Here is a 27,482-nt window from a genome sequence, read left to right as displayed (position 1 = left end):
GAAAGGGGTGGGGTGGAGGTTTTCCAAAATCGCCGGCAGGCAGGCCAGCGGCCTCATCACTGTGTGCTGGAAAACAAATGTACCTGGTCAGAGGGCTGTTTCTTGTGCCTATCTGCTACCAGTAGATATAACAACTTATGACCACAGGCTATAAAATGTGCTGTAGTACGGCCCTCTCCCAGTAGAAAGCAGCATTCAGAGGAGAAGTACACACAGAATGCTGGATGCTTCTCTCCTAACAGTTGTGAAATTCGTGGGCTTGGACCATGAAAAAGTTCAAGGAGCTGAGTTTACAGAATCTAATTAAACTGTGAAATTTTAAAACAGGGAACTCTCTCTAAAAACCCCCAAAATCATTTTTGTTGTTCGTCTGTCAGCCCCAGTGGGAAAAGTCCCATAAAATTTAAAAGGGATTAAAGACATTGGGGTTCTATAGACATCATGCTAAAGATGTAAGGGGTTTAATAAAGAGTGTGAGCCTTTTTGTAGGTTTTTAAAAAATACAGCCTACAAAATTTGGTAGCCAGGATAAAAATTAGCATGCAATTCTATCAGGAGTTTAAAAAACCTCTGGAAAGGTTTCTTAAATTCATTAGGAATTTTCATAAGGGGCAGGAGCCACTGCCTTGCTTGGTCACATATTCAAGAAATCATACAAAAGTACTCGTAGGCAAATGCTTTAAAAAGAAACTAACGCTAGATTTTTGTACTCTGGTCAATTGACTTGGGCAAAACTCTGAAAAGCAAATGAACACTTTAAAAAAAAAAACCTTTCATCATGTCTTTTTATGTTTCCTTTTAGCATTTTAAAACCCTTCCAAGTTTGTTTGCCTTTGGTTTACATTTAAAAAATCATTAGAAAAGAAAAATGTGTGTGCGGGGGGCGGCGAAGGGGGGCAACAAATACCTTATCTCAGGTTTAAAAAAAAAAGCTAACTGGTTCACATAAGCTGCTTTTTCTTGTGTTTTGTAGAAATCCATACTTTCAAAACATGAGGTTTTTAACTGTACCCTGATTTTTAAAGCTTTCTTTACAATTTCAAGCTAACCAAACAAAAACAGCTTTCTCTTTTTGCATTCTTTGATATATTAAGTCCATTTAAACAGTTAAAAAAGAGCTTGTACCTGGGTCTCAGCACACAGACTGCAAACATTTAGAAACATTTAGAAACAAAGACAGTCTGATAATGCAGCACAAAATTCAGACAAAAATCCCTAAGTCAATAAAAACTTCATTTAACTTTCACAAATTACTTTTGTAAACTGCCTGTGGTTTTAACCCCGAGGTGCTTCTTTATTTTACACTCTTAATAAGTTCAAAGGGTGTCTTTTGAAAAGTAATCTGCTGTGGGTTCTTGTTTGTTTTAAATTCATACATGTTTTGGCCATCTTTACAGTGAAACAACTTTGGTCACAGGACATGCGAGCTAAACAGGGGAAGGCAGCTATTTTTAAATCCTGCTCCATGCAGATTTTCTATAACAGGCCTAAAGCAAACTTGTGTGTCCTGTTTTACATTTCAAAAAAAGATGAGAAAAGAAGAACGTATGTGTGTGTATGTTGGGAACAGAACAAGCCCCTTATCTCTGTCAGAACTTTTTCACATCAGCTGCTTTTTCTTCTTTTTTGTCTAAATCCATACTTTAAAAACATGAGGGTTTTAACTGTACCCTGATTTTTAAAGCTTTCTTTACAATTTAAAGGTAAAACTGTTTTGGTTTGGGTCTCTTTTTGTATTCTTTTATATAGTAAGTTTATTTAAACAGTTAATAAAAAGATTTTGTGAATGGTGATGTGGCCATTCCCATTTCTGTAACCAGGAGGCTTTGAAATCTACATGCCTGTTTCCTTTAATTAACTTTACGGCCCTGGCTTTTGCTTAATGGTAGCTAGACATCTTTTGAAAACAAACCGGCTAATTCAAAAATGCCCCTGTCAAACTTATAACTAAAATGCTTTTTGTCTTCTTAGAAACACAAAGTCCAAATGAAAAAACCTTTTTGTTTTTATAAAGCATTACATTTACTACAGCTTCTAGACCCAAAACAAACACAGAAGCATATATCTATGTCTCAGCCCGTGGGCTGCAAACATTTAAGAACAAAAGCAGTCTGATAATGCAACAAAAATCTAAAATGTTTAATAAGCTTAATATAACTTTCATCATGTGTTAAAACTGTTACAGCATTTTTAAAAGGTGCATTTTTATTCCACTCCAAAACACATCCTTGTTTTTTTCCGGTAAACAGCAGGTTTAAAGTCATGGCACTGTTTCCTTAGGTCCTGTCTACGCTGGCAAGTTCCAGCGCGGTAAAGCAGCTTTCTGCGCTGCAACTGGTGAGGTGTACACACGGCCACGCCACTCAGGGCGCGGAAACAGGGCAGTTGCAGCGCTTTAAAAAAAGCACTGCACAGTTTAAAAAACTTTCTGCACCGGGGCTACAGGGCTGCGGTGCCAGTGTAGACACCGAGGTCGATTAGGGCGCTGCGATTGGCCTCCGGGAGGTGTCCCACAATGCCTGCTCTCGCCTCTCTGGTCATCGGTTTGAACTCAACTGCCCGGCCCTCAGGTGACCATCCATCATCCCCACTCCGTAAACTCCTTTGGAATTTTGAAAGTCCCCTTCCTGTTTTCTCGGTGATGCGTGCAGTGGTCTCAGCACATCTTTCCAGCTGGCCAGGCCTGCTCCACGGACAAGGCGACACCCCTGTTGGAGCTATGCCGAGCTGCTGGACCTCATCAGCATTTGGGGAGAGGAGGCTGTGCAGTCCCAGCTGCACTCCGGACGTAGCAATTATTATAGCTACTGTGACGTTATTGACTTGAACTGGGACCATATAGATCATTGTTGCAACCAAGGTCCTGTAGTGGCACCAAATCTTGTATAAAGGGGGGTCAAACAAGGTGTCTAAGGCAAGGTTACGGTTTGCTGGTTCTGACTGTGCTATCTATATGCTTGTGTCATTTTTGTATTTTAAGTTATAAGTATTGGCTCTACACTGTCTGTGGTTCAAACTTGTACTATGCTTCTGGGTGACACCCCAGACAAGTTGAAAAGGAGGACTTGTGGCACATTAGAGAAATTTATCTGAGCATAAGCTTTCGTGAGCTACAGCTCACTTCACTGGATGCAATGCCTAGCCTGCTTGATGGCCGATTAAGGACCATCAGCTACACAATTGACCCATTGAGAGAAGGCAGACATGCCTTGGGACTCAGCAAGGTGTGCAGGGACCTGCCTATAGCCAGAACTCGGAGGTTTTTCCAGGCCACGTGATGGACAGCTTGTCTTTGGGACAAAGAAAGAAAGACCACATGGCAAGAGAATATTAAAAGCTGCTGCAGCTCCTCCATCTTGTCTTCAGTCCTGCTTCATCCCTCTGGAGGGACTTTGCTACACTGAAGCTTTCAACCAAGAACTGAAAGACACATCCCAGCTGTGGATGTTCTCCAGAGACTTGATTTGAACCTGCAGTTTATTCTGTCGCTGCCGCACGCCTGAACCAAGAACTTGGCCATGACTGTATGTCATTGATTCCATTTCACCAATTCTAGCTCTCATCTATAGCTTTTTCCTTTTATGAACAAACCTTTAGATTTTAGAGTCTAAAGGATTGGCAACAGCGTGATTTGGGACAAGATCTGATTTGTATATTGACCTGGGTCTGGGGCTTGGTCCTTTGGGATCGAGAGAACCTTTTTTCTTTTCCTGGGGTCTTGGTTTTCATAACCATTTGTCCCCATAAGAAGTGGTACTGTTGGGGATACTGGGAAATTGGAGTGTCTGAGGGAATTGCTTGTGTGACTTGTGGTGAGCCAGTGGGGTGAGACCAAAGTCTGCTCTGTTTGGCTGGTTTGGTTTGCCTCAGAGGTGGAAACCCCCCAGCCTTCGGCTGTAACTGCCCTGCTTGAAGCAGTTTGTCCTGAACTGGCACTCTCGGTTGGGTCCCGCCAGAACCAGCATCATTACGCCTACGGACAGATTTCACGATGCATGACAGAAAGGGGCGATGACCGGGACACACGGCAGTTTAGGATCAAAGTGAAGGAGCTGCGGAACGCCGACCACAGGGCGCGGGAGGCAAACGCCACTCCGGTGCTGCGCCTATGAGCTGCCGGTTCTCCAAAGAGCTGGACATGATACTCCGCGGCGATCCCACCTCCATTGCTAACACCACTGTGGATACTTCGGTGGCTCGCGTGTCAGTTGAGAGTGGACCGAGCCAGGAGGAGGAAATCTTGGACGAGGATGTGGAGGGGGACTCAGAGGCAGAAGATGACATGCGGCCAGGAGCTCTTTTCTACCCCGGATGTTGGCGAAGCGCAAAGAGGAGAGGAGGCCCCTGGTAAGTGTATTTGATTTTGGGACTTGCTGTAGTGGGTTGTTGGGGGCAGGAGGGTTGCAGAAAGCAGGCTTGTCTCCCACCGCATGCCACCCTGCCGGAAGCAGAGGGGCGGGACAGGAAGCGGAACTATAAAAGGCCGCCCCTCCAGCTGAGTTGGGAGAGAGCTGCTGGAGGAGCAGGACGTCTCTTCCCTGCTCCCCTAATGGAGAGCGCTATCCTGACAGAGAGCCAGAGGGGCTGCCGGAGCTGCCAGACGCCGGGGACTCCAAGGAGCTGGTGGGGCTGCCACTAGCCGTCTACCCCAATGAAGCGAACAACAACCCTGGAACCCATGTACACACGGAATGGGTGTGTAGGAAGGAGCCCAGGGCAGCCGAATTGGGTTCAGCTGTGTTAGTGACTACAAGCCGGCCAGCGTGTTGTGATCAGATTTTCCCCGCTGACCCAGTGCCGGACCACTCTGCTGCTGTTTAGGGCCCTGGGAGGGGACTCAGTGGAGCGGGAAGGCCTGGGTTCCCCTACCACCGCCACGCCACCGTCAGGAGTGGCAGGCTCCCCACCTGGTTGTCAGGAGGCCTGATTGGTCTGGCACGCGCCTGAATCAGGATGCCAGATGGTTGTGCTGACTCTTCCACCAGAGAGCTAATCTCCCCTAGATGGCGACGGCTCTGCCGGACTGTAGGCCAGAGCCCCCCTGCTTGATTGCTGCCCCGCCCTGATCAAGGGCCAGGCAAATGGACCTTCTGCTGCTCTGCCTGCCTGACTGTAGGCCAGAGCCCCTACTTGACTGCAGCCCTGCCCTGAATGAGGGCCCTAGGCAAACAGACTCTCTACCATTGCTCGGCCTGACTGCAGGCCTGAACCATTAACACTGGGCTAATTTTCCCCTGAACCAAGGTACCCCGGAAGTATCGTAACGAGGGGCATGGTCTCCCACCCTGATGGACGGGGAGGGAGCCGCGAACCCCTTACAGCCTTTCTTTCTACTTGTTCATACTGTTTCTCTAAATATGTCAAAACACAAGAACGCAACCTTCCCCCAGCCAAACACAGAAAACAATACAAAAGAAATGTTCAAAAGGGCCGACGGCGCCAAAACCGTACACGACCGGAAACGGGGACGGAGGGCGGGACGTAAACCCTACACAGGGCGCAGAAACCTGTCAGAAAGTACACGGTGATGAAAGCTCTCGAGCAGTTAACTAGTCACGTGCAACCCCCCCTGTACATAGCAATCCCCCCTGTACATAGTAATCCTCTCTTTCATTTTGATGTTTTTTGATGTATTGTTCTGCTTTTATTTGATATATTAAATAACTGTATTTACAGTGATACATTGAGGTATAAACGATCTAATCGCCTTGTCCTGTACAGAGCACACAGACGGCTCCCCTGGATCCCACAACCCACACAGGGAGAAAGCTGTCGCAAGCGTCGGCATCTCCAAAATCGTATCAGGGCAAGAAAAGGCACCTGCTATTTCCCACCCTTGTACAGTGTAGACACGGGGTGAGGGCGAGACTCAGTGACCCCGGTTAGTCCTACTCCATCTCTGCTGTCTGGGTTTCCATCGACAGCTGTTCGAAACGCAGGGCGGGGTGAGGTTCGCCCATCAGCCAAAGAACCTGAATGTAAAGCAGCGCGCTCCTGCCAGTGCCCGTGGCAGATCCCCCATTCGAAGGGTGTGATCATTTCCGCCCTGAGACGGATGAGACCTCGTGTCCTGGTGTGAGGGAGCGCTGTGCTCTGTACCCCACATATCCCCCCTCTCCCTGCCCCCCAGCCTGGTGTTAAGGGATGCTGTGCTCCGGATCCGACATATTCCCCCAGCTTCCAGGCCCCCTGGCTGGCATTAGGGAGCGCTGTGCTCTGTACCCTACACCCCCCATCTCTCAGCCCCCCTGCCAGGTATTAGAGGGCGCTGTGCTTTGTATCATATGCATTTCCCAGCCCTCCTGCCCGGCCTTAGGGGGTGCTGTGCTCTGTACCCTACACATCCCCAGCCCCCAGCCTGGTGTTAGGCAGTTTCTAGTGTCTGTGAACTTACTGCATGTACCGGAGTCTATCAGCGCATGCTGGGTGCCACACGCTGTGGGTATGGACAGGGCCCGACGCTGGAACCTGACCTGAAGGTGGGATTGGCCATTGTCCTGGTGGTTAGGACACAGGCAGGGAGTAGAGGGGCTCTGTGCGGGGACCCGATTCTGCCTTTCTGTCTGGCCGATCCCTTCTAATGAGGCTGAACCTGCCCATCTCCCAGACTCAGCATAGCACAGGACTTGGGGGGCACCTCAGTCCCCACCGTACAGGCAGGGGTCATTCAGCTGGTGATAGCCCAAGCACCTGTGTGTCATGGCTGCCTGCAGGAGTTCAGGGCCAACAACTGCCTGGGGGGAGGGAAGAGGGCCTGGCTAGGCAGGGGCTCAAACCAGGGAGCGTCAGTTTGGATCCCCAGCTAGTCGTAGGGGTGCAACACGCAGTGGGGGGGAGGGGGTAATCAACTCCAGCCGGTTCATCATAAACCCTGTCCCTGAGGCCTCAGTAGAAATGGGGAGGTTCCCCTGGCAGTATGCAGGTGCGAAGGACTTGAGAGGGAGGTGGCAGACGTGCCCTTTTGATGGCGGTCCCTGAGCCCACGGGGAGAGCAGGGAGCAAACGTCTGTTGGCAAATGTTCGTTGGCAAACGTCTGCGACTCACGGGCCCTGGGTGCACACACCCCTACAGGGGAACGTGTACAGGCCCAGCCCAGCCTGAAGAACACCAGCTCCTGTGTAAGGGAAGTCACCGTTTTTTTCACAAGAGCGGGAAACTGACGTTGGATAAGCCAGGAACTCCTGATGGGCACTTTCCTCCCTCCGGGAGACCAACCCATCTAGCACAGAGAATGGGGGGACATAAAGGCTGAGCTGAAGCTGAAGCTAGATTCATGCTCTGCAGGATGCTGGGTTGTCCTCATGCTTGAGCTGAAGACGGCCTGGGGGTTCCCAGCATTGCCCTCCTCCTGTTTCTCTCTGGGAGCCCTCGCCCTGCACCCTGGCCTGTGTGTTCTCAGGAGGCTGCGTGCTGCCAGGTGCACATCCCCAGTGCGGAGTCCCGGGATTAATGCCAGGGGACGGGGACTGGGACTCTGCTCCTGGCTCATTCCCAGGAAGCTGGGAGTGTGAGTGGTCAAGCTGTCGGCTCTTGGAGCCTCCCTTCCCAGCACGGGATTGTCTCTGGGGGAAGCGCACCCCAGGAGCTGGCATTTGTTGGCCTCTTCCACAGAGCGCTGGGGTCTCAGCAACTCCAGATCGGGGGGAGGGGCCAGCTGTGAATTGGGAGCCAGATCCGGGTTTAGATGTGAATCCGCCGGCTCTGCAGAGAGTTCAGATGTGGGGAGCCAGCTCCCGCCTGTGCCAGATCACAAAGTGCCACTTCAGCCAGCCGCCTGCCAGGCTCTGGCAGCGCCCGGTGTGCAGCTGCAGCTGGGCCCTCCACAGCTGGGTGCTGCTCCTCCTCCCTGCTGGCCAGCCGGCCGCAGCTCCTCAGCACCTGCCCCCTCAGCCCCACCTCAGCGCTCCTGCCTCCCCAATGTCCTCCCTGGTGCTGCGCCTGGCCCCCTGCACCTGGCCTGTCAGTGCCCAGCGGGGCTGGAGCCAAGCGTCCCCTGGAGCCATGTGTCAGGCCCTGAGTCCCTCCTGTGCCGGGCTCCCGCCAATCCACAAGCCAGGAACAGGCCCGTGACTTCCGGAGCAAGTATTTCAGTCTCACAGCAGCAGCTCAGTCTGCTCAACAGGACTCCAGGCCCAGGAACTCGCTCCTGCCTGACATTGGCAACAGTCTTAGGCTGCTCCAGCCCTGCTCCTCGTCCTGCTCCAGCCCTGCTCTTGCTCCAACCTCGCTCCACCCACGCCCCGCCCTCCTGAGTCCAGCTCCAACCACGAGGCCTGACCACCTCCAGCACCTTTGCTGACACCATCACTTCCAGAGGGAATGGCACTGAGGTTGCCGGGGGAACAGGCATTCTCCGACTGCCCGGAGCCATTGTTCCATTCACCAGGACTGTCCGATGCCAGGCCAGTCCCCCTGAGCTCTGGAGAGGACTAGAGGTGCCTTAGGACACCTGCCGTGCAGCTGCTGGTGAGTCAGCAGGAGACAGTGGGTGAGGAATGGAGCCCCCCAGGGCAGGGGCCATTCAGGAGACTCAGCGTGGGGGGAATCAGGCCTGGGATTCTCTGCAGCGGCTGCTCCCACACAGGCCTTGGAGAGAGGAGCTGCGAAACCCCCACAAAACGCCATCCCGGCACAGAGCTCTGTAGCACTGGGACTCCGTACGCGTGAGCCGCAATCCAGCAGGGCCGTGGGCCAGCCCCACCCTCTCCCATTGCCCCGCTCTGGGAGGCCAGGGCACAGTTCACAATTTAGCACGGACCAGCTGCAAGGATCCTGGCGGGCCCTGGTAAGGTTGGAGCAGCATTTTCATTGTTCGGGAAAAGCGAGATCTGTACAATAGGCAACGTAGCTCCATCTGGGCTCCAGCCAGCTCCTGTGCCCCAGAGAGCTCCCACAGCTCCCACTGAACCAGGGACGAAAGGGGCAGGAGGTTGGAAGAGAAGGTGCCAGCCCGGGACCCAGGAGACCCATGTTTATTTCCCAGCTCTGCCACAGATGCTCTGTTTGTCTTCGAGCAAGTCCCTTATTCTCTCTCTGCAGCGGTTCCCTGTCTGTACAGTGGGGGTAGCAGCCAGGCCCTGCCCTGATGGGGGCAGTTAGAATAAATGCAATCGAGGTTGGGCAGTGCTCGGATGCCAGGGGGATGAGGGCCAGGATGGTGCCTAAGACAGACCGAAAGCAAGGGGGAGCTACAGAGCTGGTGGTGAGAGGGGTTTGGCCTTTGACAATCTGCTCTGAGTGCCTGGGGTGCCAGACCCCAGACAGCCACTGGCATTGCCAGACCTCCCTGATCTATGGTGCTGCTGCTCTCCCTGCTTCTAGGAGTCACTGCCTCCCCCTGGGCCGAGACCCCCACAGCAATCATCTCCTGGGGCTGCCATGGCACTGAGCGTTAGCAAGGCCTGGGACTCAGTTGGGCGGGGGAGGGGCTGCTATTAAAGCAGCTTCTGCATCCTTGCAGCGTTGGGAGAGGAAGCAGAGATGGGACCGTTTTACACCCCATGGCCAAAGCACCCGGCAGCTTGGGAAAGTGGAAAGAGCCGCTCGGGTGGACTGGGAGCTGGGGGTGGGGAGAGTTCATGAATCCCCGTTCTGCACTGTCACGAGAAGGAGGAACCGGGATGGAAGTGGTTCTCCCACTCGGGGATCCAGAGACCCCCTGGCTCCAGTGGCATGGACGCAGGGAGGGGCTCTGGCCTGAGGTCTGCAGGAGCTGGGACCAGAGGAGCCCAGCGGTCCCTTCCGGCCTCACGTCTGTGACTGTGGGGAGCGGTGTTGGATCATATTAAAGAAGTTCTGTATTAAAATCACAAATGAGTTTGATTCCCCATAGTTTCAATTCCAGGGTATTACTAATTAAGAGGTCTCTTGGTTTTTGGTGCTGTTTCTCTCCCTCTATGTGTAAAACTTGCAAGCTGCTAATTGTGTTAGTACATTCTAAGACTGAGTCTGTTCTCAAAGCAATTCACACAGAGAGAGACTCAAAGCAATACTCTGTAACAACAGAAACAGCACCCAGAGACTCCCCGCCCTTTTGTTGTATTAACAATTGTGATTACAATCGAGATAGAGGATGTATGTGGATGGATGCTTGGTGTGGATAATAACTGAATGATCAGGGAGGTGCCAGCCTAAGAATCCCGTGTCCATGGGCTGAAGAAGGCGTCAAGTGGAAATAACCAGAGGTCCCCCAGAGGGCAGACTGCAATCCACCCAACAGCCTCAAGAATGGGAGAACCAAAGAACAAGATAACATCTTGGAGCCGTCAGGAATGTGCTATCTGCTGATTGATTCAGCAACAGCATGATGAAGCAATTCCCATAGACTGGCATAGGAAGAAATTCCTATAAAAATAGACTCTAAAAAGTGAGAACTTTGGGGTCTGATTCTGCCAACCAACTTCCAGGAGCATCAGATGAGCATCTGACAAGGCCCTGCTCCCTCCTCATGTCCAGGCCACCTGGCCATGGCTTGGCATGAGCAACTCTAAGGCTGGTAACTATGATAACAACCTTGCAGAACCTGTGTGTGTGTGTTTGTAGGAATGAATGTGTAAATAAATATGAGATTGAATGGAATGTTAAAGCTATAACTAACTGCTTACTTCAGGTTTCAGAGTAACAGCCGTGTTAGTCTGTATTCGTAAAAAGAAAAAAGAAAAGGAGTACTTGTGGCACCTTAGAGACTAACCAGTTTATTTGAGCATGAGCTTTCGTGAGCTACAGCTCACTTCATCGGATGCATAGCGTATCGTGGAAACTGCAGAAGACATTATATACACACAGAGACCATGAAACAAAACTTCGTCCCACCCCACTGTCCTGCTGCTAACAGCTTATCTAAAGTGATCATCAAGTGATCATCAAGGAAGGCCATTTCCAGCACAAATCAAGGTTTTCTCACTCTTCCCCCCCCCCCCCCACACACACAGACACACATACAAACTCACTCTCCTGCTGGTAATAGCCCATCCCTCTTTGAAACCTCTCTTTATAATGCGCATGATAATCAAGGTGGGTCATTTCCAGCACTAATCCAGGTTTTCTCACCACCCCCCCCCCCACACACACACCCCCTCCAAAAACCACACACACAAACTCACTCTCCTGCTGGCAATAGCTCATCTTACAATGTGCACAGCAATAATCCAAGTTTAACCAGAACGTCTTGGGGGGGGGGGGGGGTTGTAGGAAAAAAACAAGGGGAGATAGGCTACCTTGCATAATGACTTAGCCACTCCCAGTCTCTATTCAAGCCCAAATTAATAGTATCCAATTTGCAAATGAATTCCAATTCAGCAGTTTCTCGCTGGAGTCTGGATTTGAAGTTTTTTTGCTTTAAGATAGCGACCCTCATGTCTGTGATTGCGTGACCAGAGAGATTGAAGTGTTCTCCGACTGGTTTATGAATGTTATAATTCTTAACATCTGATTTGTGTCCATTTATTCTTTTACGTAGAGACTGTCCAGTTTGACCAATGTACATGGCAGAGGGGCATTGCTGGCACATGATGGCATATATCACATTGGTGGATGTGCAGGTGAACGAGCCTCTGATAGTGTGGCTGATGTTGTTAGGCCCTGTGATGGTGTTCCCTGAATAGATATGTGGGCACAGTTGGCAACGGTCTTTGTTGCAAGGATAGGTTCCTGGGTTAGTGGTTCTGTTGTGTGGTATGTGGTTGTTGGTGAGTATTCGCTTCAGGTTGGGGGGCTGTCTGTAGGCAAGGACTGGCCTTTCTCCCAAGATTTGTGAGAGTGTTGGGTCATCCTTCAGGATAGGTTGTAGATCCTTAATAATGCGTTGGAGGGGTTTTAGTTGGGGGCTGAAGGTGACGGCTAGTGGCGTTCTGTTATTTTCTTTGTTAGGCCTGTCCTGTAGTAGGTGACTTCTGGGAACTCTTCTGGCTCTATCAATCTGTTTCTTCACTTCCGCAGGTGGGTATTGTAGTTGTAAGAATGCTTGATAGAGCTCTTGTAGGTGTTTGTCTCTGTCTGAGGGGTTGGAGCAAATGCGGTTGTATCGGAGAGCTTGGCTGTAGACGATGGATCGTGTGGTGTGGTCAGGGTGAAAGCTGGAGGCATGTAGGTAAGAATAGCGGTCAGTAGGTTTCCGGTATAGGGTGGTGTTGATGTGACCATCGTTTATTAGCACTGTAGTGTCCAGGAAGTGGATCTCATGTGTGGACTGGACCAGGCTGAGGTTGATGGTGGGATGGAAATTGTTGAAATCATGGTGGAATTCCTCAAGGGCTTCTTTTCCATGGGTCCAGATGATGAAGATGTCATCAATATAGCGCAAGTAAAGTAGGGGCGTTAGGGGACGAGAGCTGAGGAAGCGTTGTTCTAAATCAGCCATAAAAATGTTGGCATACTGTGGGGCCATGCGGATACCCATAGCAGTGCCGCTGATCTGAAGGTATACATTGTCCCCAAATGTAAAATAGTTATGGGTAAGGACAAAGTCACAAAGTTCAGCCACCAGGTTAGCCGTGACATTATCGGGGATAGTGTTCTTGATGGCTTGTAGTCCATCTTTGTGTGGAATGTTGGTGTAGAGGGCTTCTACATCCATAGTGGCCAGGATGGTGTTATCAGGAAGATCACCAATGGATTGTAGTTTCCTCAGGAAGTCAGTGGTGTCTCGAAGGTAGCTGGGAGTGCTGGTAGCGTAGGGCCTGAGGAGTGAGTCTACATAGCCGGACAATCCTGCTGTCAGGGTGCCAATGCCTGAGATGATGGGGCGTCCAGGATTTCCAGGTTTATGGATCTTGGGTAGTAGATAGAATATCCCAGGTCGGGGTTCCAGGGGTGTGTCTGTGCGGATTTGATCTTGCGCTTTTTCAGGAAGTTTCTTGAGCAAATGCTGTAGATGCTTTTGGTAACTCTCAGTGGGATCAGAGGGTAATGGCTTGTAGAAAGTGGTGTTGGAGAGCTGCCGAGCAGCCTCTTGTTCATATTCCGACCTATTCATGATGACAACAGCACCTCCTTTGTCAGCCTTTTTTATTATGATGTCAGAGTTGTTTCTGAGGCTGTGGATGGCATTGTGTTCTGCACGGCTGAGGTTATGGGGCAAGTGATGCTGCTTTTCCACAATTTCAGCCCGTGCACGTCGGCGGAAGCACTCTATGTAGAAGTCCAGTCTGCTGTTTCGACCTTCAGGAGGAGTCCACCTAGAATCTTTCTTTTTGTAATGTTGGTAGGCAGGCCTCTGTGGATCATTATGTTGTTCAGAGGTATCTTGGAAATATTCCTTGAGTCGGAGACGTCGAAAATAGGATTCTAGGTCACCACAGAACTGTATCATGTTCGAGGGGGTGGAGGGGCAGAAGGAGAGACCCCGAGATAGGACAGCTGCTTCTGCTGGGCTGAGAGTATAGTTGGATAGGTTAACAATATTGCTGGGTGGGTTGAGGGGACCATTGCTGTGGCCCCTTGTAGCCAGTAGTAGTTTAGAAAGTTTAGTGTCCTTTTTCTTTTGTAGAGAAGTAAAGTGTGCGTTGTAAATGGCTTGTCCAGTTTTAGTAAAATCCAGCCACGAGGAAGTTTGTGTGGAAGGTTGGTTTTTTATGAGAGTATCCATTTTTGAGAGCTCATTCTTAATCTTTCCCTGTTTGCTGTAGAGGATGTTGATCAGGTGATTCCGCAGTTTCTTTGAGAGCGTGTGGCACAAGCTGTCAGCATAGTCTGTGTGGTATGTAGATTGTAATGGATTTTTTACCTTCAGTCCTTTTGGTACGATGTCCATCTGTTTGCATTTGGAAAGGAAGATGATGTCTGTCTGTATCTGTACAAGTTTTTTCATGCAGTTGATAGATTTCCACTCCATGCGGCTAAATGCAGTGCCTTGCATAATGACAGGTTTCAGAGTAACAGCCGTGTTAGTCTGTATTCGTAAAAAGAAAAAAGAAAAGGAGTACTTGTGGCACCTTAGAGACTAACCAGTTTATTTGAGCATGAGCTTTCGTGAGCTACAGCTCACTTCATCGGATGCATAGCGTATCGTGGAAACTGCAGAAGACATTATATACACACAGAGACCATGAAACAAAACTTCCTCCCACCCCACTGTCCTGCTGCTAACAGCTTATCTAAAGTGATCATCAAGTGATCATCAAGGAAGGCCATTTCCAGCACAAATCAAGGTTTTCTCACTCTTCCCCCCCCCACACACACACACACAGACACACATACAAACTCACTCTCCTGCTGGTAATAGCCCATCCCTCTTTGAAACCTCTCTTTATAATGCGCATGATAATCAAGGTGGGTCATTTCCAGCACTAATCCAGGTTTTCTCACCACCCCCCCCACACACACACCCCCTCCAAAAACCACACACACAAACTCACTCTCCTGCTGGCAATAGCTCATCTTACAATGTGCACAGCAATAATCCAAGTTTAACCAGAACGTCTTGGGGGGGGGGGGGGTTGTAGGAAAAAAACAAGGGGAGATAGGCTACCTTGCATAATGACTTAGCCACTCCCAGTCTCTATTCAAGCCCAAATTAATAGTATCCAATTTGCAAATGAATTCCAATTCAGTAGTTTCTCGCTGGAGTCTGGATTTGAAGTTTTTTTGCTTTAAGATAGCGACCCTCATGTCTGTGATTGCGTGACCAGAGAGATTGAAGTGTTCTCCGACTGGTTTATGAATGTTATAATTCTTAACATCTGATTTGTGTCCATTTATTCTTTTACGTAGAGACTGTCCAGTTTGACCAATGTACATGGCAGAGGGGCATTGCTGGCACATGATGGCATATATCACATTGGTGGATGTGCAGGTGAACGAGCCTCTGATAGTGTGGCTGATGTTGTTAGGCCCTGTGATGGTGTTCCCTGAATAGATATGTGGGCACAGTTGGCAACGGTCTTTGTTGCAAGGATAGGTTCCTGGGTTAGTGGTTCTGTTGTGTGGTATGTGGTTGTTGGTGAGTATTCGCTTCAGGTTGGGGGGCTGTCTATGATTCTTTCTGTATTCACAGTAAATATGGTATTTTGCCTTTTTGCCTTTAATAAGATCCTGCTGGTTTTTATTTTATTGGTATAACATTTTGGTGGAGAAATGTGAAAGGGGGAATATTGGTAAAAAACCTCAGTTATTGTAAATATTGGTGTGCACACCGCCAGCTCTATTGAGCTAGGCATTTCTATTAGGTTAACCAGACCTGCTAGCCTCCGGGAAGGTAGCAGGGAAAAACGCATAGATGAAGCTATTATTTCAGAATCTAGGCTGTGTCACTTGCTAAGTAATACCAGCAGTGACAAAGAGATTGAAATATCCATGTTAAGATGTTTAAAAGAAAACAGGGTAAGCCAGTCCAGAGGGAGGAATGGAGTCAGAAGGAACTCCAACCTCACCTTTGTTAAAGAAATTACACCTTTTAAACAAATCCTTCAAAAATTTGGGCACAGTCCTTGGACTAAACAAGCCCTAGCCGATGTCTGCACTATTTCGGACCTAGAGGATAGATTGGCTCAGTATATCCTCATATACAAACCTTCTAGTGCTGCCAAAAGAGATGCAGCAGCAATTTGGTTGTTGTGGGAGGCATGTAAGGATTCTTCCCTCCGCTTGTCTTCATGTAAAGAGGAAAAGGCACAAACGGAAAAGGGAGCAGACAATTGGAAGGTGCTGGCTACAAATACCCAAAGCCAGCTGAAAATAGTGAAAGAGGCACTCCAGGAATACAAAAAGAGTGAAAAAGTTAACTCTGCAGAGGCTGGAGGGAGACAGGTAAAGGGGGAGAAGGTCCTATGTACGGCACCCCCAGGCATAAATACAAAGAGAAAAGAGAGTAAAAAAAAGTTAACTCTGCAGAGGCTGGAGGGAATTAAGCAGTTAAATTCTGTGAAAATGTTAAAAAGGAAAAGTGTTAGAAAAAGTGAGAACTTTGGAGTCTGATTCTGCCAACCAACTTCCAGGAGCATCAGATGAGCATCTGACAAGAACCTGCTCCCTCCTCATGTCAGGCCACCTGGCCAGTGGCTTGGCATGAGCAACTCTAAGGCTGGTAACTATGATAACAACCTTGCAGAACCTGGGTGTGTGTGTTTGTATGAATGAATGTGTGAATAAATATGAGATTGAATGGAATGTTATACCTATAACTAACTGCTTACTATGATTCTTTCTGTATTCACAATAAATGTGGTATTTTGCCTTTTTACCCTTTCATGAGATCCTGCTGGTTTTTATTTTATTGGTATAACAACGGAAGGTCCCTCCCATGACCCCGTTGGGGAAGGACAGGCTCTAACGCCCCGACGAGACCAGAGCAAGTCTGAGCTGGGGCATCCCATGGCTGGGGAGTCACACATTGGCTGGTCTGTGACTCGCCTGCCCATTGTGACACGCCCCTGCTGGCTGGCACAGCCTCATCCCCTCACTGCCAGGCTTGGCTCTGGCAGAGCGAGAGCTGGCACGTGCCGCTGGGGAACGCTGAGCCAGCAGTTCCAGCTCCGCCACCGGCAGCAGAAAGTGGGTGGCCCATTTACACGCAGGCTTCTGCCCACTCCTGACTCCAGGTAGGAGAATCTTCCATTGCCCACCTCTGCTTTTCCATTGCATCGCCAACCACCCCGAGCCTTCCCCGAGCTCCTGGCTGGGCGGTGCACGTCTGCCAAGTGCCCCGGTGCCGGCCGTCTAGCCTGGTGCCAGTCAGGAAGCGGGCAGCGGCATGCGCACAGGAGGCAGTCTGGGGCGGCTCGACAGAAGGGATCGCACCAGTCGAGCCCGGAGGGGACGGAGACAAGGAGGAGGTTTTGGCAGGGCTGGTGGCACGGCACGGGAAGGTGGCACAGGGTGTTAGATGAGGCATTGGGCTGGGACCCAGGAGAGCTGTGTTCAGTTCCCCGCTCCTCTGTAAGTCTTCTGTGTGAGATCAGGTGAGTCCCCGCCGCCCCGGGCCTCAGCTAACGAGGGAGAGCAGGATCCTGCTCTGCAGAGGGGGGGTTGAGAGCCTAAATACCACAACACGTGTGTGCTCAGCCACTGGCATGGTGGGGCCAGGTAAGTGCCCAGAACGGGGGGTAGCTGGTGGCCCTGCCCCTCATCCTACTCCAGCCCTGCTCTCGCTCCAGCCTTGCTCCACCCACGCCCTGGCCTCCTGAGTCCAGCTCCAACCACGAGGCCTGACCACCTCCAGCACCTTCGCTGACACCATCACTTCCAGAGGGAATGGCACTGAGGTTGCCGGGGGAACAGGCATTCTCCGGTTGCCTGGAGCCATTGTTCCATTCACCAGGACAGTCCGATGCCAGGACAGTCCCCCTGAGCTCTGGAGAGGACTAGAGGTGCCTTAGGACACCTGCCGTGCAGCTGCTGGGGAGTCAACAGGAGACACTGGGTGAGAAATGGAGCCCCCCAGGGCAGGGGCCATTCAGGAGACCCAGCGTGGGGGGAATCAGGCCTGGGATTCTCTGCAGCGGCTGCTCCCACACAGGCCTTGGAGAGAGGAGCTGCGAAACCCCCACAAAGCGCCGTCCCGGCACAGAGCTCTGTAGCACTGGGACCCCGTACGCGTGAGCCGCAATCCAGCAGGGCCTTGGGCCAGCCCCACCCTCTCCCATTGCCCCGCTCTGGGAGGCCAGGGCACAGTTCACAATTTAGCACTGACCAGCTGCAAGGATCCTGACGGGCTCTGGTAAGGTTGGAGCAGCATTTTCAATGTTCGAGAAAAGTGAGATCTGTGCAATAGGCAACGTAGCTCCATCTGAGCACCAGCCGGCTCCTGTGCCCCAGAGAGCTCCCACAGCTCCCACTGAACCAGGGACGAAGGGGGCAGGAGGTTGAACGAGAAGGTGCCATCCTGGGACCCAGAAGACCCATGTTCATTTCCCAGCTCTGCCACAGATGCTCTGTTTGGCTTCGAGCAAGTCCCTTCTTCCCTCTGTGCTGTAGTTCCCTGTCTGTACAGTGGGGGTAGCTGCCAGACCCTGCCCTGAAGGGGACAGTTAGAATAAATGCTATCGAGGATGGGTAGTGCTCCGATGCCAGGGGGATGAGGGCCAGGATGGTGCCTAAGACAGACTGAAAGCAAGGGGGAGCTACAGAGCCGGTGGTGAGAGGAGTTTGGCCTTTGACAATCTGCTCTGAGTGCCTGGGCTGCCAGATCCCAGCCAGCCACTGGCATTGCCAGACCTCCCTGATCTATAGTGCTGCTGCTCTCCCTGCTTCTAGGAGTCACTGCCTCCCCCTGGGCCGAGACCCCCGTGTCACGGAGTCCCCGGGCGATGCTCTGGAACTGCTCCCTACAAAGTCAGTCAGGACTCTGGGGAAGTCTCTTTTCTGTGAGCAGCCTGTATGCAGGGCAAACAGCTCACACAGCGTCCACCTTTCTGGGTCTGACCTCGGAGCATTCAGCATCCTCTGCCCCTCCGTGAGCTTCCCACAGCGAGTCCGCCCAGGCAGGCTCCTGGGGAAGCCAGAGGTCCTGCCCCCCAACTCCGCAGTCAGACGGGACTCTCAGCCAGCCAGTAAAACAGAAGGTTTATTACACAACAGGAACATGGTCTAACACAGAGCTTGTAGGTGCAGAGAACAGGACCCCTCAGCTGGGTCCATTTTGGGAGATAGTGAGCCAGACAACCACCTCTGTACTTCACTCCATGTCCCCAGCCAGCCTCAACTGAAACTCCCTCCAGCCCCTCCTCCTCTGGGCTTTGTCCCTTTCCGGGGCCAGGAGGTCACCCGATTCCTTTGTTCTCCAACCCTTTTAGCTCTCACCTTGCAGGGGGGAAGGGCCAGGCCATCAGTTGCCAGGAAACAGGGTGTCTGCCATTCTCTGTGTCCAGACCCCTGCACATACCTGCCCTCTAGGGCTCTGCAATGATCATACATCCTTATCCCACCACCTAGAGACTTAAGAACTGCCTAGGGGAAACTGAGGCACCCCCATACTATTCAGAGGAAACATTAAGAACAGTCCCACTTCGTCACACGCCGCAGCAATCATCTCCTGGGGCTGTCATGGCACTGAGCGTTAGCAAGGCCTGGGACTCAGTTGGGTGGGGGGGGGGCTGCTATTAAAGCAGCTTCTGCGTCGTTTCAGCGGTGGGAGAGGAAGCAGAGATGGGACCATTTTACACCCCATGGCCAAAGCACCTGGCGGCTTGGGAAAGTGGAAAGAGCCTCCCGTGTGGGCTGGGAGCTGGGGGTGGGGAGAGTTCATGAATCCCCGTTCTGCACTGTCACGAGAAGGAGGAACCGGGATGGAAGTGATTCTCCCACTCGGGGATCCAGAGAGCCCCTGGCTCCAGTGGCATGGATGCAGGGAGGGGCTCTGGCCTGGGGTAGCAGGAGCTGGGACTAGAGGAGCCCAGCGGTCCCTTCCGGCCTCACGTCTGTGACTGTGGGGAGTGGAAGGTCCCTCCCATGATCCCGGTGGGGAAGGACAGGCTCTAAAGCCCCGGCGAGGCCAGAGCAAGTCTGGGCTGGGGCATCCCAGGGCTGGGGAGTCACACATTGGCTGGTCTGTGACTCGCCTGCCCATTGTGACACGCCCCTGCTGGCTGGCACAGCCTCATCCCCTCACTGCCAGGCTTGGCTCTGGCAGAGCGAGAGCTGGCACGTGCCGCTGGGGAACGCTGAGCCAGCAGTTCCAGCTCCGCCACCGGCAGCAGAAAGTGGGTGGCCCATTTACGCGCAGGCTTTTGCCCACTCCTGACTCCAGGTAGGAGAATCTTCCATTGCCCATCTCTGCTTTTCCATTGCATCGCCAACCACACCGAGCCTTCCCCAAGCTCCTGGCTGGGCGGCGCACATCTGCCAAGTGCCCCGTTGTCGGCCGTCTAGCCTGGTGCCAGTCAGGAAGCGGGCAGCGGCATGCGCACAGGAGGGAGTCTGGGGCGGCTCGACAGAAGGGGTGGCACCAGTCGAGCCCGGAGGGGACGGAGACAAGGAGGAGGGTTTGGCAGGGCTGGTGGCACGGCACGGGAAGGCGGCACAGGGTGTTAGATGAGGCATTGGGCTGGGACCCAGGAGAGCTGTGTTCAGTTCCCCGCTCCTCTGTAAGTCTTCTGTGTGAGATCAGGTGAGTCCCCGCCGCCCCGGGCCTCAGCTAACAAGGGAGAGCAGGTCCTTGCTCTGCGGGGGAGTTGAGAGCCTAAATACCACAACACGTGTGTGCTCAGCCACTGGCATGGTGGGGCCAGGTAAGTGCCCAGACCGGGAGGTAGCTGGTAGCCCTGCCCCTCGTCCTACTCCAGTCCTTCTCTCACTCCAGCCTCGCTCCATCCCCGCCCTGGCCTCCTGAGTCCAGCTCCAACCACGAGGCCTGACCACCTCCAGCACCTTTGCTGACACCATCACTTCCAGAGGGAATGGCACTGAGGTTGCCAGGGGAACAGGCTTTCTCCGGCTGCCCGGAGCCATTGTTCCATTCACCAGGACAGTCCGATGCCAGGACAGTCCCCCTGAGCTCTGGAGAGGACTACAGGTGCCTTAGGACCCCTGCCGTGCAGCTGCTGGAGAGTGAGCAGGAGACAGTGGGTGAGGAATGGAGCCCCCCAGGGCAGGGGCCATTCAGGAGACCCAGCGTGGGGGGAATCAGGCCTGGGATTCTCTGCAGCGGCTGCTCCCACACAGGCCTTGGAGAGACGAGATGTGAAATCGCCACAAAGCTCTGCCCCGGCACAGTCTGCCTGCCTGCCGCTCTCCCGCCTTCTGCTCCTTCCCCTTCACGGTGGTGTCAGAGCAACTCCTGCTGCTCACCAGCCTGCCCCCCGCTCCCTCACCCCACTTGTCTCCCCCACCTGGGACCTGCCACGGCCCCAATATTCCTGGGGGAAGGGATCAGGGTAATTTCCCTGGGCAGGAAGAATCCTGAGTGGTTGGATGCCGCCTGTCTGCTGGGCAGTTTGTGAACCAGCAGAAGGAGAGGCGGGAGTGAGCCGGGGGAGGCCGTTTGTCCTGCGGATGGGAGTGCCTCCTGGGTGGGCGGAGGGGGCTGCAAAAATGGCAGGGGCCATTGCCCTGCATTGCGGTGGGACTTGGCCCCTCTGGGGGTTGGGGTTGCAAGACCAGGGTGTCAGTGGCGGGAGAAGTCTCCATCACCTTTGTACAACTCTGGGCTGCCATGAGATGGAGAGACAGGAAAACCCAGGCAGGGGGGAATGGCCCCTCTTGCTGGCAGCAGCTGCAGCCCCTGCATCTGATCGGGGCATTAGGGGCGGCAGCAGAAGCATCAGGTGGAGACTGACTGAATTGTCCACCCCGATCCGTCACACTGCGGGGTCGGAAGATGTTTCCACCGGTCGAAGGGGATGCTCTGTGCACTGTGGGTTGTTAAGCCTAGGATTGCAGGGCGCCGGCCAAAGCATGAGATGACCCCTGATGTTGCAGCCCCATCTGCTGGCTCCTTTGCAGGGGAGTGACACATGGCACAGCGCAGGGCATTTGGGTGGGGGGGTCGATGATGGGAAACCAGGGCCTGCCCAGGTTACACCCGGTGGCTGTCAATGGCAGGAGAGGCAGTCAGAGGAAGCAGAGCGGGCAGGCCCTGGGTCCCCGTAACCCGCGCAGACTGGGTAGCTCCTCCCTCTCCCGCAGCGGGGAGCAGACCGATTCACTGCCAGTCCCTCTGCCCCCTCCAGCAATGGCCCGGAGAGCGGGGACACCACTCATAGCCTGACATCATGCCTCCTTCCAGGTGTGGCGCTCCCCAAATCCCCAGGCTCAGCCTGCATGCTGGGTGCGGCAGGGAAGTGGGGTGGCCGCTGGGAACCAGGGCTCTGACTGGATCTTTGCTGGGCTGAGCAGCAAAGAGTTGGGGAAACCAGGGATGGCTGTGCCAGACCCTGTTGTGCATTAGGGCTGCTACCCTGCTGGGGTGGGAGCGGGGGGCAAGGGTTTCTGCTAAGATCTCTGTCATCCAGCCTGCAGCTTGGCAGCCCCAGGTATTACCACTGCTCTGTCTTTGATCAGATTCACCATCACCTGGGAATGCCTCCTGCTTTATGGGGCCAGACTCGCAGGAGAAAGAGACCCTAGAGTACATCAACGCCTTTCTCAAGGGCAAGGAACAGGTACCAAGAGCCCTCCTCTGATCTCTCAGCTACTGCCCTGTCCACATGCACCATCCATCCTTCTCCGCATGAGGCATGGATTCTAAGGCCAGACGGGACCACTGTGACCTCCTGTATAACACAGGCCAGAGACCTGCCCCCAAATAATTCCTGTTGAAACTAGAGCATCTTAAAAACATCCTCTCTTGAGTTACAAAAGGCACCCACCATGCTCCTTGCCCTCTTGTGCCCACTGGATTTGGCCAGTCCCCAGTGTGATGGGTTGCCCCCCTTTGAGGTGCCACCTGATGTACTGGCTTATCACTGAGCCCACCTGTTCTGCCAGCCTGGGCCCCCGTTACCTTGTCTTGTTGGGCTCGGCTCACAAGCCTCTTCCAGCCATACACACAGGCAGGGCCACACCCAGCTGCAGAAAGACACAGACACTGAGATCAGCTCTGGGAAGACTCAGCTGAAGGGCCTTGTCCCAGTCCTCTGGTGCCCACCTCCTTTGGAGTACAGACCCAAAGGTTTTATGACATTCGCCCCCTCCCTCGGTGTGGAGAGAGGTATGAACAACTCTTTGCCCCTCCTCCCAATTACTAATTTATACTACAAACTGGGTTGTGGTATAAACAAGAAACAAGATGATGAACTACAAGAGGTAGATTTTAAGCGGTTATAAGAGATAGCAAACAGAACAAAGCAGATTACCGTAGTAAATAGACAAAACACACAAACGAAGCTTTACACACCAGATAGATAGGATATACATTAGCAAATTCTCCCCGAGTGATAAAGAGGTTGGCAGATTCTTAAGGCAGAAGCTGCCTTGGTTTTGCAGCTTGGATTTCCCAGGTTTTCTTGCACAGGCTAGGAATCTCTCTCTAGCCTGGGACCATCACTTCTCATGGTTCAATCTTTGTCCCTCAGGTGTTTCCAGGTATCTTATTGCAGGGAGTCTGAGGTCCCGTCCCGTCCCCCCCGCGATGTCATTGTTCCCCTTTTCTCTTCTCTTCCCACCTGCTGGAAAACTCTTTTGCTGTGACCTGGGTCCAACAGCTCCCGTTGTGTCGCCTTATCTCGGGGAGGTTTCTATTGCACACAGTTCCTGGGGTAGCCCTAATGCTTGTGCATTTCCTCCAGGAGCCAGTGTTTGGCTTTTTTGCTGTTCTACCTGAAAGGCTGTTTTGAACCTCACAGTGTTTTTCAGGAACACATACACAGCTGAACTTCAGAACGTCACATCCAACGATAGCACATGCAATCCAGTGAGACATTAATGTCTAGCAGAGAAAGACTTTTAGAATGATACCTTACAAGACATACTTGGTACCAAACATATCCTAATTATATGACAGCGGCGAATATTGGGGTGTCAGGGTGTCACACCCAGATGTTCCTCCCACTCTATCAAGCCCCCCAGTAAGACTGTCTGGCTGCTTAGCCCCCATCTTGCAGTTCCTCTTTGGACACCTACCCCGTGAGATCTGCTCCCTCTCTGGTCTGGTTTCACACAGACCTGCCCTGCCCAACCCACATAGTCACTCCTGTTGGGAGATGAATGGCCTTCTGGCCTTCGGCATATCAAAGCCTGAGCAGCGCTGGGGGGAAGCTTTCTGACATCTCTCCCACTGGCAGCTCCTTTCCACGCTAACCTTCCTGTTTTTGTCTAATCTCTGCGGGGCATAGGAGGAGGCCAAGAAACTTGAATTCTTGGATCGTGTCATCACCATCAGCAGGGCCGTCCTCACGAGGCACCCAGAGAGAAACCTGTCAGCTTTTCTCGGCAAAGCCCTCCTTGTGGAGAAGATAAAGGTGAGTAAAACACACACTCGGGCTATGTTACTTAGCGGGTTTAGTGTTTGGCCTGGAGAGCTCTGGAGATTTGTCTACCTTCAACTGCCAATCGCTGGATCGTGTTGGACGTTTGTCTGTTAGACTGAAGAGCCCATTTTCAAGCATTTGCTCCCTGTGTAGGTACTTACAGACTGTCATCAAGGCACCCTGTAACCTTCTCTTTGTGAAGCTGAACTGATTGATTTCTGGAGTCTCTCACTATAAGGCATGTTTCCCAGTCCTTCAGTCACTCTTGTGGCTTTTCTCTGACCCCCCTCCAATTTATCAACATTCTCCTTGAATTGTGGGCACCAGACCTGGACAGAGGATCCCAGCAGAGGTCGCACCAGTGCCAAATACAGAGGGAAAATAACCTCTCTAACAACTGGAGATTGCCCTGTTTGTCCAGCCCAGGATGGCATAAGCCCTTTTGGCCCCAGCCTCGCACTGGGCACTCCTGGTCAGCTGATTTCCATGCCTGCCAAGTCTTTTCCAGAGTCACCGCTTCCCAGGTTAGAGCCCCCCATGCTGTGAGTGTGGCCTGCGTTCTTTGGTCCTGAACATGTCACTGTATTGAAACGTAGATTGTTCCCTTGCGCCCAGCTTCCCAAGTCACCAGGTCGCTCTGTATACACCAGTCTCCCTGCACAGAGCCCCAACACTGCGCAGTCGGTGCCCACTAGGGAACTAGCAACAAATCTGCTTCGTAGATTTGGAAAGTCTTTGCTCTGCGGCGCTGCAGAAAGCTTTCCGGAGCTTACCTCCCTTCCCTGAACGTGGGACAGCGTGTGCTGGTGGGTGGTCCAGTGGGCTGGGGCTCAGTTCCTCAGTGAGACCTTTGGGCAAATCACTTCTCCCTCTGTGCCTCAGTTTCCCTCCCATGCCTTGTCTCGTCCAGTTCGCTCGTGAGTTCTCTGGGGCAGGGACTGGCTCTCACTGTGTGTGCAGCACCTGGCACAAGGAGCCTGATCTCAGGTGGAGTCCCTGGGTGCTAATGCTGATGGAGTCTTTGCAGTGCACTGGCACGTGACGCTGGGGCACTGACCACAGGCCCTGCACTGCGCTCCCCAGCTGGAGCCCTGCACACCGTCAAGCCAACAGTAGGACGACCTGTCTGCCGAGGCCACGTGTTGCAGGCCCTGCGCTTTGCTCCCCAGTTGGAGCCTTACGGGAGCTCGGAGCCCGGCTGGCACTTCCCCACATTGTCTCCCCAGGAGCTGATTGATCTTGAGTCTGTCGACTCCCTGACCAGCGGGGTGCGTCAGCAAGCGATGCTCGCCATCATGGAGCTGAGGTACCCGGCCTGCCCACGCAGCCCCAGCTAGTGCTGTGTGCAGCCAGACACGCCAGCCTCTTGGCATGGCCAGTTCTCCAGGGCATTGCCCCCTCTGCTCCTCCCCCGTCTTCCGATTCCCCCGGGCACGTGGCACCAGGCCATGGTGCTGGTGCATGTAAGCTGGCACCCGTGGGTTGGTGGTGGAGGATCCTTCGGTGCCTGGCAACCTCTCCAAGTGGCCGTGTGAAGATGTGGGGGAGGGAGCGAGGGGGTTGGACCGGTCCCCTCTGGGACCCGCAGGCGATGGCTCCGGGGGGAGAGGGGCAGTTGGGCACTGCTGGAGCGGAGCCACCGGAGTCGCCGCCAGCTGTGCCAGCTGCATCACACCGGCAGTTCAGCGACTCCCTGTGGCTCAGAGGCTGGGCAGGCTGAGCCCTGGCACGTGGCACAGCCTGCGCCATGGGGGGCTCTCTCTCAGTGCCGCTGGCGCCCTGCTCTCAGCTTCCCAGAAGCCTGCCCAGCATGTCCTGGGAGCCTGAGGCCAACATCAGTGCATCAGTCTCGCCTCAGCCCTCCAATCCGCGCGTGTCTCTTCTCTTAGCAAAGTGAAGCCACTGCTGCGGGGAATGGAGCTATCCACCCTGCTCAACGTCTGCTTCTCCAGCACCTTCTCCCTGCCTCCAGCAGAGACCAACCAGGGCCTGGAGGCTGCTCTATACAACAACGTAAGCCCCAAACTAGCCATGAGGAGCTGCCCCAAACCGAGGGAGAATCCTGCAAGTCGCTCGTGTCCCTGCCCCCTGGGTTACCTGGCGCTGGCATAAGAGTGTAATGATCACAGCTCCTTGGCAGCGCTTCAGCTCAGGACCTGCAGTACCAAAGCACAAGCCCCACCGCCGCAGATAAAGGAGTAACTCCCTCATAGGGTAGCAGTAGTAGGCATTTATCCTTCACAGGCATCGGCAGTTAGTGGGGAACAGACACTCCCTTCACAAGCACGTTCACCCCAGTGCATGGCTGGGGGCCATGAGATCGGCTGCTTGAGACGCACACAGGCCAGGGGAAGTGAAGCTTGGCTGGAAATCTCCCCTCCCCCTCAAATGCGGAGTCCTTCCTGACTCTTCTAATGCATTAGACTGTGTGCAGTGGCCTCCCTGGGGACAGCAAAAGCGGGTGGGGTCCTGTTGCCAGCAGGAGTTTGCAGTAGGTCCCCTGCGGGTACAAGTGAGAGGGTGAGATGGAATAGCAGGGGCTGCCATGGCCTGGGGCATGTCACACGCCAGGGCATTGGTTCGTGGCCTGGCTCGGTAATGCCACTTGCTGTGGTTTCTCCTCTGCTCTGCACGCAGACTCTGAACACCATGGATGAGCTGCTGAAGGCCTTGGTGTGCGAGGAGGAGAAGCCCAACCTTGTGGTGCTGCAAAATATCTTGGAGGTGTGGAGGCATGGGGGCAGGAAGGGGACGAGTCCTGTGGCTGGGGTGGGGCTCTGGGACCAAGGCTCCATTTAATCGCAAGCATGGGACACCCCCGTGCCTTCTGCTCCTCAGAGTAGTGGCCCCACACTTTCCTTTGTCTTACTCTTGCTCCTAATGCATTTACAGAGCTGCTTCTGATTGCCTTTTATGTCCCTTGCCAGTTAGAACTCATTTTTGCCTTAGCCTTTCTGATTTTCACTCTATGTGCTTGTGTTATTTTTTGGTACTTCTCCTTTGCAATTTGTCCCAATCTGTTTCTCTCAGGTCCTGCTCCCCTGGACCGCATCCAGGGAGGTGCATGTGCGGCTGAGGGCAGTGGGAAGAATCACCTGGCTGACCAAATTCATCTCCGGTCAACACAAATTCAAGGTGAGCAGCCTGTGACTCTGGCCGTCTCCTAACTGCACTGAGCAGCCTCGCGGTGCAGCGCTCCCTGGCAGGGAAAACCCGGGCCTGGAATAGTGACTCAGCAAGATCCTCGGTAGGAGTCCAATCTAATGAGCCCTGATGTGGACAGGTCTGTCCTCTGACTCCAGTGGGCCTTGGGTGGAGCCCCATAATTCTATCTCCAAGGACTCTCCCCGCTGTTCCCCTAGGACCAAAGTCTGCTCCGCAGGGTCAACGGATTTACAGAGGATCGCCCTGAGAGCACCCTCTGAACCCAGGTGTCTGTTCAGCCCCTTTGTCAGTTGCCCCCGGGATGCTTTGGCATCAGCTCCTGCCAGGCTGCCAGATGAACACCCCCTGCTCTGGGTGCTCAGGGCCACTGAGCTGCTCCAGCTGCTCCATCCCCCCTGTGGCAGGGCCTCCCCTCCGGCAGCTGGAGGGGGGCGCTTGGATGATATGCCCCCAGAGGCTGGGGCAGCAGAAGAGAA

This window comes from Natator depressus, chromosome 3 (assembly GCF_965152275.1).
Source record: "Natator depressus isolate rNatDep1 chromosome 3, rNatDep2.hap1, whole genome shotgun sequence".
NCBI lineage: Eukaryota > Metazoa > Chordata > Testudines > Cheloniidae > Natator > Natator depressus.
Note: the sequence above shows the minus strand (reverse complement) of the source record.